This window comes from Delphinapterus leucas, chromosome 13 (assembly GCF_059928025.1).
Source record: "Delphinapterus leucas isolate spDelLeu-1000000601 "Yukka" chromosome 13, BTC_Dleu_Yukka2, whole genome shotgun sequence".
In the NCBI taxonomy this organism is placed as follows: Eukaryota; Metazoa; Chordata; class Mammalia; order Artiodactyla; family Monodontidae; genus Delphinapterus; species Delphinapterus leucas.
Genome location: NC_143141.1, coordinates 56,233,067 through 56,243,012, shown reverse-complemented (window position 1 = coordinate 56,243,012; position 9,946 = coordinate 56,233,067).

The window sequence follows — 9,946 nt, the reverse complement described above, 5'->3', positions numbered from 1 at the left end:
AAATCCCTAATGGAATGCCAACCTAGTGACCATCTACGGCTACTGCAAATCATTTAAGTAAGAATCTTAAATTCAGCGGAATTTTTTGTCTCTCTTCTTTTTGTTTCATCTGAAGAGTTGAATTAAGGTTGGAACTCCAGGTATCATTCTGTAAATGAAATGTATACTCAGTCTGTATACTGAATCAATCTATATACTGAAATGGAATAAAATAGAGATAATTATGCTTACTTGGAACCTCTCAGGAAGCTGCTTGGGGAGAGAGACTCCCAAGGGAGTTACTCAAGTGACAGCACAAGTGTGCTCACCTGCCTTCAGAGAGGGGTGGGGTGTGGTCAACTGTAGAGCTCTTCTGCTGAGCAGAGGGTACAAGTTTGGGTCAGAACTAAATTTCTCAAGGCAATAGAGAAGAGACAGATTCTATCCTCTTTCTCTTGTGGTTGTCAGGCTGTCTTTAAATAAATATTAAGCCCATATTTAAGATTATGTGTTTGAAGCAATACCAAATTGGCCCATTAAGGCAGCTGTCTGTCTTGGTCTAGCCTTGTTTATCGGCATCATTTTACTTATCAAAGGAAATAGACCACTCCTTGAGCAGTTACAGAAACCACAATGGAACGCAGGCATCTTAACCCAGTCTTGCATCTTCTGCATTAACATCCCATTGCTAATACCAATTCATTCCATTTGTTTATTTATTAATGACAATTATCTGCATTGCTCAAATGACTTCCTCATCCAAATTAAATATTAGGATATTAGGTCAACAACATCAGTTTTCTGAAGGCCATTCCTCTCTGAAGTACAAAAGAGAGTTAATAAATCAAGCAAAGACCAACAGCCTACTTCCTACCAGGCGCTGTGCTGGGCACTGGATGTCACAGTAGGTTAGATCTAGTTTGGTTTATTCAGAAGACAACTCTGGTAGACAAACCAAGGAATGTTTTTGTAGAAGGATAAAAATAGTCTTTAGTACATAATCTTTACAAAATTATAGACACACCCTAAGCAGCTCTTGCTTCCTTTAACAACTCACTGTGAATTCTTTATCCACGCAGTTACCTACGTTCCTATAGCATTTATTTTGCTCATGTCTCCCGTGCTTCTTGGTATGATGAATTTATAACTCAAAGACTAAAAGTAGAATTTCCTCTTACATGTTCTAAAATTACTCCCTTCAAAGTTCAATGGCTCCTTCTTCCCTTTAGTTTTAGTGATGGAAAATCTGGTGAATCATTCCTGATTACACAGTGTATAAACTTCATATTTTCATAAAGTCTAATCATGTTTCTGTTCAGTCTTCTTTCCAAAGTGCTTCACCCCATTCAGTAAGTCAACAGTCCTCAAGTCATTTCTGAGACCTTTCTGGAACTTTTCTAGATCTTCATGCTTATATTGATGTGTATTGTTTCTAGGAGAGAAGGCAATAAGTACTCGAGGTATAGACTACCACAGTTCTATATATATCCAGGTTGATGTCTACATAGTTCTTTAATAATAAACAGGTCAGTATTTCACACCACAGTTTGTCATTAATCCATGCTTCTTACCCAGATATTTCATTGCTATATAAATTTCCTTACTGCAAAAACAAACAAAACACCTCTACTGAAGCAAACACCTGTCTAGAACATTCCTTCAAAACTCCTTGTCTACTGCTACATTCTCTTCCCTGATTTTGGTTTTCTGTGTACACTTAAGCACTCATCTATGTGCTCAAAATAAACAAACATGCAAAACGAGAGAAAACCAACATATCCTTCCTTTTCTCCTGCAAAATACAAATCAACAAACCCTCTCCTTATTCCCTACACATCCAAATTTTTCTCTTGACCATACTTCTACTCCCTCACTAAACTCCATTTTCTCTTCTGGCCCATAGGGGTTCTTTGTCATCTTTCTTTTGTTTTTCCACAGTGTATATGTTGAAAACACAACAAAATAAAAGACTTCCCACTCTCCAACTAATGTGTAGCCGACGCAGCAAGGGGAAAGTAGGTCTCTTAGGCCAGATAAATTTTAGCAGTTAACAGTATCTTCTGTGCCTCGTACTTAAAAATACAGCTTTTGACATTTCATACTTCACAAACGTCAATTGTGAAACTTACATTTAGGTAATAATTAAATACTTTAAAAATAGACTCCACAACATTGACTATGATTTAGCATGGCGCCCTGTGTATATGAAATGTACAGTAAATAATTGATGAGGCTTTACTCTGATAACTACATGAGAAATACCTCTATCCTATAGGTTATACTTCTTACTGCAGATGTCTGGTGGTAGTTTTGTCAGCTCTATGAATGTTTTTGTTGGATGGATAGAAATCATGTGGTGAATTGATGAGGAATGGATGGAGTGTATGGGTTTTAAGTTTTTAGGAGGTAATATTCCCTTTGGGACCTTCTAGATATTTTGAGGGCTAGTACTCTGCAGAATTAACACAAATATGACAGTGATATATATTTAAGTAAATTAATTAGTTCTAGAAAATGATGCGTTTTAATGTTTCATTGGTGTATCTTCAAAAAAGGCAGCATTGTATCCATTCACTCAGGAAAAGCTTTTTTTAAAAAAGCTTATTAAAATTGGAAAGTTGTCCAGGGTGTCTTTAATCTTTCACTGAACTGTCCACTCTGAGTACTTTTAGTCTAGGGAATCATCATTGCCCTCAAAACTTCCCAAAGAAAGCCTCTACTGAGTTTTTATCCTGAGTTTTCTAGTGACAGGTTCAATGCCAGTAGGGCTGCATGGACATGTAAGTGGGATCTTCACCTTTACATACTCAGGCCACTGAGTAGGTGGCATCATATTTCAGTATTGGGAGTGAACACAAAATTCACAGGGACAAATGTTGACCCAAGCATAAGAAGATTGTTGAGTCTAATATTCTAAAATATATAATTAGTCAATGACTAGGAACCCTTCCACACATCAGTCTGGAAAGATAGTCAAATACAGAATGTTTTCTTTTTCTTAAATGTCTGCACTAGTTAAGTAGACAATACTATGTCCGTTGCTAATTTTTGAGGCCTTGGACTCAATTTTACAGTATAGACATAAACAAAATATGAGGACAAAAAAAGCAATTTTTTTGAGAACATAATGAAAGTCCCTGTCAGAAGCTACATGTTGTTCATGAGAATCCTGTTGAAATAGAAGAATATAATAAAAACCAACTGTCCTTTCCTGCTGACTTACTTTTTGAAGAAAGCTGAAAAAACACAGACATATGACTTGTGATTTGAGAGATGCCCAAATAAACTCCTTCAACATATATATATACAAATGACCCCACAGAGATCTTCAGTTTCTGCTTCAAAGATGCTATGGATTATGGAAGGATCCATGTGCACCTTCCTCCTGACTGGGCCTCTGAAAGGCAGTGTGCTTCCCTGTCCTCCAGCTGCCTTATTCATCTCAGAGCAGTCCATAAAGATTCTATAAAAATTCTACAGAGTTGAAGATCATACCAGCTCTTATTTACAAAGCTCTCTGATACCTATTCACAGACTTTTGGTTCAGAATGAAAATGCACAGGACATACAGCCTCTTCCTAGAATATTCACTATTTTCCTTTTGCTATTTAAGAATAGGAAGTGTATTAATTTAAAGCAAACGTCCACAGAAAGCACATCATCCTCCAGGTAATTTGGTCATATCTACCAAATTTTAAAGCGAGGAGGGAATTCTGGGAAGATGGAGGAAGTGGTAGCATAGCTTTGAATGCCCCCGATCCCTTCCCCAAAACAAAGTAACTAGGTAGCAAAACTCAAAACCCTTGAAAATATTTACAGTAAAGCTAGGTGACAAAGTAGCTCCATGAATATCAAAATATCAATGAAAGGGGATAGCCAGAAGACCTGCAAGTTATCAGCACCTATGCAGGAGGAAGCAGAGAAATCCAAGAGAAACAGCGTATCCGAAAGATCTGGGGACAGGAAAGTTCAACAATAGCTGAGGGGTATTCACTGGAAAGCATTGTGGGCTCATGTGACAACAACCCTGAGTTCTTCAACAGAGAAATTGCATGGAAAAGAAACATTTGGAAGGGAAAACTGCATATTTAAAGACATTTAAAAGATACATCAAAAGTTTTTTTAATGGACAAAACTAAACTATCATGTTTATGGATGCCACTTGGGTGGTAAAACCACAAAAAAATAGAAGGAAGTGATTTCTGTAAAAGTCAGAATAGTGGTTATTTTCAGGGAGGGAGGGAATTTTGATCACAGAGCACACGGAGGGCTTCTTTCATTGCTGACAAAGGTCTGTTTCTTGATCTGGGTGATGGGTAAAGGGGCCTTGCCTTATAACAATCCATTAAGCTCTGTATTTACTTTGTTTGGTTTTCTGTATTTGTATTTTATAATAAAAAGAGGCTTTAAAAATTTTAAATGCACATATCCTTTGTCCTAGCAATTCCACTGCGAGGGATTTGTCTATAAGATATACTCACCAAAGTATGCAAAGATAGGCATGCCCATTGCATTACTGTTTGAAATTGCCAAAAAGTTGGGGGTGGTGGGGGTGGAAATGAATGTCTGTTAGGTGGGGATTCTGAATAAATTATGATACAGCCAGCCATATGACAGAATACTATGCAGTCAAGAAAAAAAAGTGAGATGGGTCTGGTCTATGGGTTCCCAGACATATCATTAAGTTTTTAAAAGAGAGAGGTATACAACAATATTACTGTGATCCCTTGTGTGTAAATACACACAGAGACACACATTGTATTTGCATTTAAAATATTTGGAAGAATAAGAAACAGTTAAATTCTTTACCTTTAAAGTTGAGGTGGGACTAGGGATGGAGTCAAAGGGTGAGAATTCACTTGTCATTTTATATGCTTTTATACTTTTCAAAAGTATGTATATGTTTTATAATTTTTAAAAAGCTGATGCCTTGATTGCAGTCTTGTGAGAGGCCCTGAGTGGGAGAAACCAGCTAAGCTGTACCTGGATTCCTGACAGAAAGAAACTGTAAGATAATAAATATTGTTGTAAGCTCTCAGTTTTGGGATATTTGTTACACAGCAACATGGAATTAATACGGTTGACTAAATCCCATCCCTTTTGGAAGTAGACCACCTAAGGAAAGACACTTGCCTTTGGGAGAATATCTGGCACATTGGGTGGATGTAGTAAAGTCATGATGGTTTGTTTTTTAGCAAATGTCCTCACCTGTGCCACTTTGTTTGGTTTCAACCCTTCCAGTGAGGTGACCTTATCTGTGAAGGCTTAGTTCAAAATGGGCTTTCTTTACAAATTCATTTTGTTTTCTGGCATTGAGTTTTTTCAATCTCATATTTAAAAAAAAATAACTTTATTTATTTATGTATTTTTGGCTGTGTTGGGTCTTCGTTGCTGCTCGCGTGCTTTCTCTAGTTGCGGCGAGCGGGGGCTACTCTTCGTTGCGGTGCGTGGGCTTCTCATTGCAGTGGCTTCTCTTGTTGTGGAGCACGGGCGCTAGGCATGTGGGCTTCAGTAGTTGTGGCTCACGGGCTCTCGAGCGCAGGCTCAATAGTTGTGAGGCATGGGCTTTGTTGCTCCATGGCATGTGGGATCTTCCCGGACCAGGGCTCGAACCCATGTCCCCTGCATTGGCAGGCGGATTCTTAACCACTGCGCCACCAAGGAAGTCCCTCAATCTCATTTTTAATTGGAAAACTGCAATTTGAAAGTGATTTAGTTAAGAATCATCCCAGACTCCAATTTATTACTCTATACACTTATTATTTTCTGTCCTTGACTGCTTTTCTCCATTGTCTGCATTCTTCTACCTTTCTTTAAAGTTTTTCTTAATTCTTTCAGCTCTTGGGTGGAGCATAAGAATCTACTTGAGTAAGATCTCATATTATTTCCACATTTCAACATTTTTTCTTTTCTTTTTCTGGCTGGAACTGCATTTTTTATATTATAGTCATTGCTCTGAAAGCTTGTGCATGACTTCCTTTTATTTCTCATTTAATTAAAAAAAAGGAATAAATTCTACTTTAAGAGATAGACCATATGACCACATTTAGTAGTGGGAGAACAATATTTGCATTATTTTTTGCAGAATTGTCAGAATACTTGTTCTTTGAACAACATAAGGAATCCAGATTTAGGAGGTCTGAAATTAGAGGGGTGCTCTTCCCTCGTCTCCCCACCACATCTCAGAATGGCAATTCCTCAGCTATATGGGAGAATTTAGAAAGATAAGTGGAAAGGGAAGATTTCTGAATACCATTTTACTTTGTTTACCAAGTTCTGAGAAAGCCTATTTCGCATGAAACACAAAGGGATCCAAAGATTATTTTGACTGAATCAAGATTATAGGCTCTCTGGGACTTCCCTGGTGGTCCAGTGATAAAGAATCCGCCTTCCCAGGGAGATCAGCTCCGTGCTTTGTGACCACGTAGAGGGGTGGGATAGGGAGGGTGGGAGGGAGGGAGACGCAAGAGGGAAGAGATATGGGAACATATGTATATGTATAACTGATTCACTTTGTTATAAAGCAGAAACTAATACACCATTGTAAAGCAATTATACTCCAATAAAGATTAAAAAAAAAAAAAAGAAGTGCAAGGCAGACTCAGATAAGGGCTACATTAAAATATTCAATCCAGCCATGGAAAGACAGATGACAATATGCTGGTAGTATTTATCTCTGGTAGGATCATGTTTTATCTACACTTTGGTATATCATATGTATACTTTATATTTTCCAGGATCCCTACCATAATTATGCATTACTTTAGGAAAAAATGTCTATTATTAAAGGCTGTGACAGTCCAAAATGATGATTCAGTTATGAATAAAACAGGACTCATGAATATAATATGTACTATAAAAAAAAAAAAAAGAATCCGCCTTCCAATGCAGGAGATGTGGGTTCGATCCCTGGTCGGGGAACTAAGATCCCACATGCCGCGGGGCAACTAAGCCTGCGGGCCACAACTACTGAGCTCGCGTGCCTCAGTGACAGAGCCCGCGTGCCACAAACTACAGAGCCCACGTGCCCTGGAGCCCACGTGCCACAACTAGAGAGAGAAAACCTGCACACAACTAGAGAGAAACCCGTGTGCCACAATGAAGAGCCCATGCCACAACGAAGGATCCAGCATGCCTCAACTAAGACCTGATGCAGCCAAAAAAATAATTAATTAAAAAAGTGAACAATGCATTAAACACAGTTAAAGCATTAAAAAGAAAAGATTTTAGGCTCTCTAAGTTACAAATAATAATAATAACAAACCAAACAAAAAAATACATCACTTTTCCTTCTAAAATATTTAAAGAGAGATGCACGCAATGTGAGGAAAATGGCCTTAGAAGAGCATAGCAATATATGTCTTCTACCATAAAAAAACACACATGAGATCATGTCAAATAAGAGATCAAAAAAGCTGGCAACCAATCCTGCAAGGTTTTTACTTGCACTAAGTATTTTACCCCTTTCTAAGTGTAGCACAGACCTGACATAGTAAACGTACTCTTCACCAATCAAACCACAGGGGCAACAACAACAAAGACATGCATAAAAAATTTTGTTAAATTTTATTTTGTTCATTTGTTTAATTAGCACGTGGCCCCAGAGAAGGTAACCGAAGACTCAGTCCTCTAGCTCTGTGGTGTTACTCCAAGTTGCTCCTCAGGGCAATTCAGACATCAGATATGGTACTTGAAGAAGAGAGATACTCCTTTCCAACCTAGAAGAAAATATTCAAGGATTGGGGAGAGAGCACATGATATTTTGCAAGGTGCCACCAGTCTTTCTCAATAAAATATCACCAGTGAAAAAACATGGAGGCCAGAAAGGGCTGGTGAGGGAAAAGTATGACAAGGAGGGTTGGCAAGAGTAAACCCTTGGTGAATTCAACCCAAGGGAAAATACAGAGAGAGAACATAAGTGAGTATTTCTCAAAAGTTTTTCTCACCAAATTCCTTTCATTTTAGAGTCGAGGAAACTGAAACATGGGCATAGTGACCAAAGGCATACAACTAGTAACTGACAGAGCTGGTTCTTTCTACTATATCACAGTGCCTCTTCACGTTCCTAATTTCCTACCTCTGTTCTATTCTAAATTGCCCTTGTTAATTGGCATTAAAGTCTCTGCACCTAGTGTTTTAGACATATTCGGAATCTTTTTTAAACACGTTGATTCATTCATTCAGGGCTGAATTTTTTGTGACAGCAGTAACAACTCCACCCTGGGGCGTATCCAACAAGGTGAGGGATTCAGGGATCAGTCATGTTGTGTTCCATTCTTCCAGGCTCTCGATATTTTCGCAGAAGAGAAATCAGTTTCCTGAGCGTGCACAAGCCCCAAAAAGCCATCATAAGGGTGTCTGTGGAGAAAAGAAGGCAAAGTCCCATGGGTCCAGCCCTCCACAATCATCCTTAGAATGACCTTGGGGAACCTGATTCCTCCTTTGGCAAGGATGTATGTGGATTGGGTGATTTGGGAGAGGCAGGTTAACGAGCTATATGTATGTAGTTAAGTCTTTGGTCCTTCTTAGCATCAGCTGGCAAGACCATGTCCTTGTCGCACTGCCTCTGAGAGCCACTGCCTCTAGGCAGGGAGAGGAAGAGGGAGTGATATTGCCTCAAACTTTGAGAGTAACCATTACCGTGTCAGTGTGCAAATGACATGTTCCAACGGGCGGGGTAGGAGTGCACAGGATTGTCTACCTATCTTGTATATTACAGGCATGGTCTAATTCTTCCTCATATTCTTTCTTCTAACAATGAATTGTGAGATAACAGGATGTACTGTTGTGCTTTATAATTCAGGAAAACAATACAGGTATTGGCTAACATTGACATGATCAGCTGCTTTTTAAATTTTTTTTTAAAGCCAGTCTGGCAGAAAAGCATTGGCCTATTGTGGGAGTTGCGTTGGCCCTTCCAACACTTTTCAGTCCAGTCCATCAATCAGCAGCAGAATTGCCAAGAGACCACATTACTACGCTGTAGCTCAAAAAGGTCTGTGGTTGTGAGTGGGTTGACTGGGAACAAAGTTATATCATTCCAATTCTGATTGATTAATGCTGAAGTCCTTGCTAAATAATGATTACCAGTCCCAGTCTGCACAAATCATTCAGTGGTGAATAAGGACTAAGTTAAACAAACTTGGGCCTGTGAACACAGATTCTTCTTGCAGTGGGGGGCAGAGGTGTAGAGATGGTAGGAGAGGGGAGAGAAAATCTAGATTTGACTGAATAAGCGAAGAAAAAACAACTGCAGTCTGGGTTCTCATGGCACCTTGGGCACTTCCCTTCCTTCTGCTGTTGCCTTGTCCCCATCTCTGCATTCGCCATCTCTCTGCAGTCAGATTACCTCCAAATGGTACCACCATAGTCACTCCCTTCTATCACCCTTGGCTCTTTCCTTACAGATGCCCATTACTAGCCAGATGGAGTTATTGCCTAGTCAAATGGTTTAAACCTCCCCTCCCTGAAGGCTTTTCTACCCAAATTCTCCAACTCCCCCCAGTTCCTTCCAATTACTTGTTTCTAGCAAAGTACATTCCAAGTCATTCCCTTTGTCTCTTTCTCCCAGTTTCTCTTCTTTTTCACTCCCATATCCAAGTATGCTCATGCGTGGAAAGATAGCATTCTTCTGCTTTGGTTAGATGGCCTTTTCAAAAATGCTCAGTGTATTTCCACCAATCCTGGACATGGAGTAGGTAGGGTATTAGAGTTGCAAGAATATTTTGGACAATATCAAATTTAAATATTGCTTTTCTGTTTGGGGTTCTTTGAGACATATCCAAACAATAATGGGGAAAATTTTTTTTTCAGTTTTCTGTAAGCTCTGGTTGCTTCAGTGTCAGCAATCTCAAGTGCTGCTTCTTGCCAGCTTTCCATTTGGTAGAAGGTGCTTCCTAAAGATGAACTTCTGTGAAGTCAGAACCAGCATAGACTGAGCCAAATCACGATTAAAACGCTTGCTGGC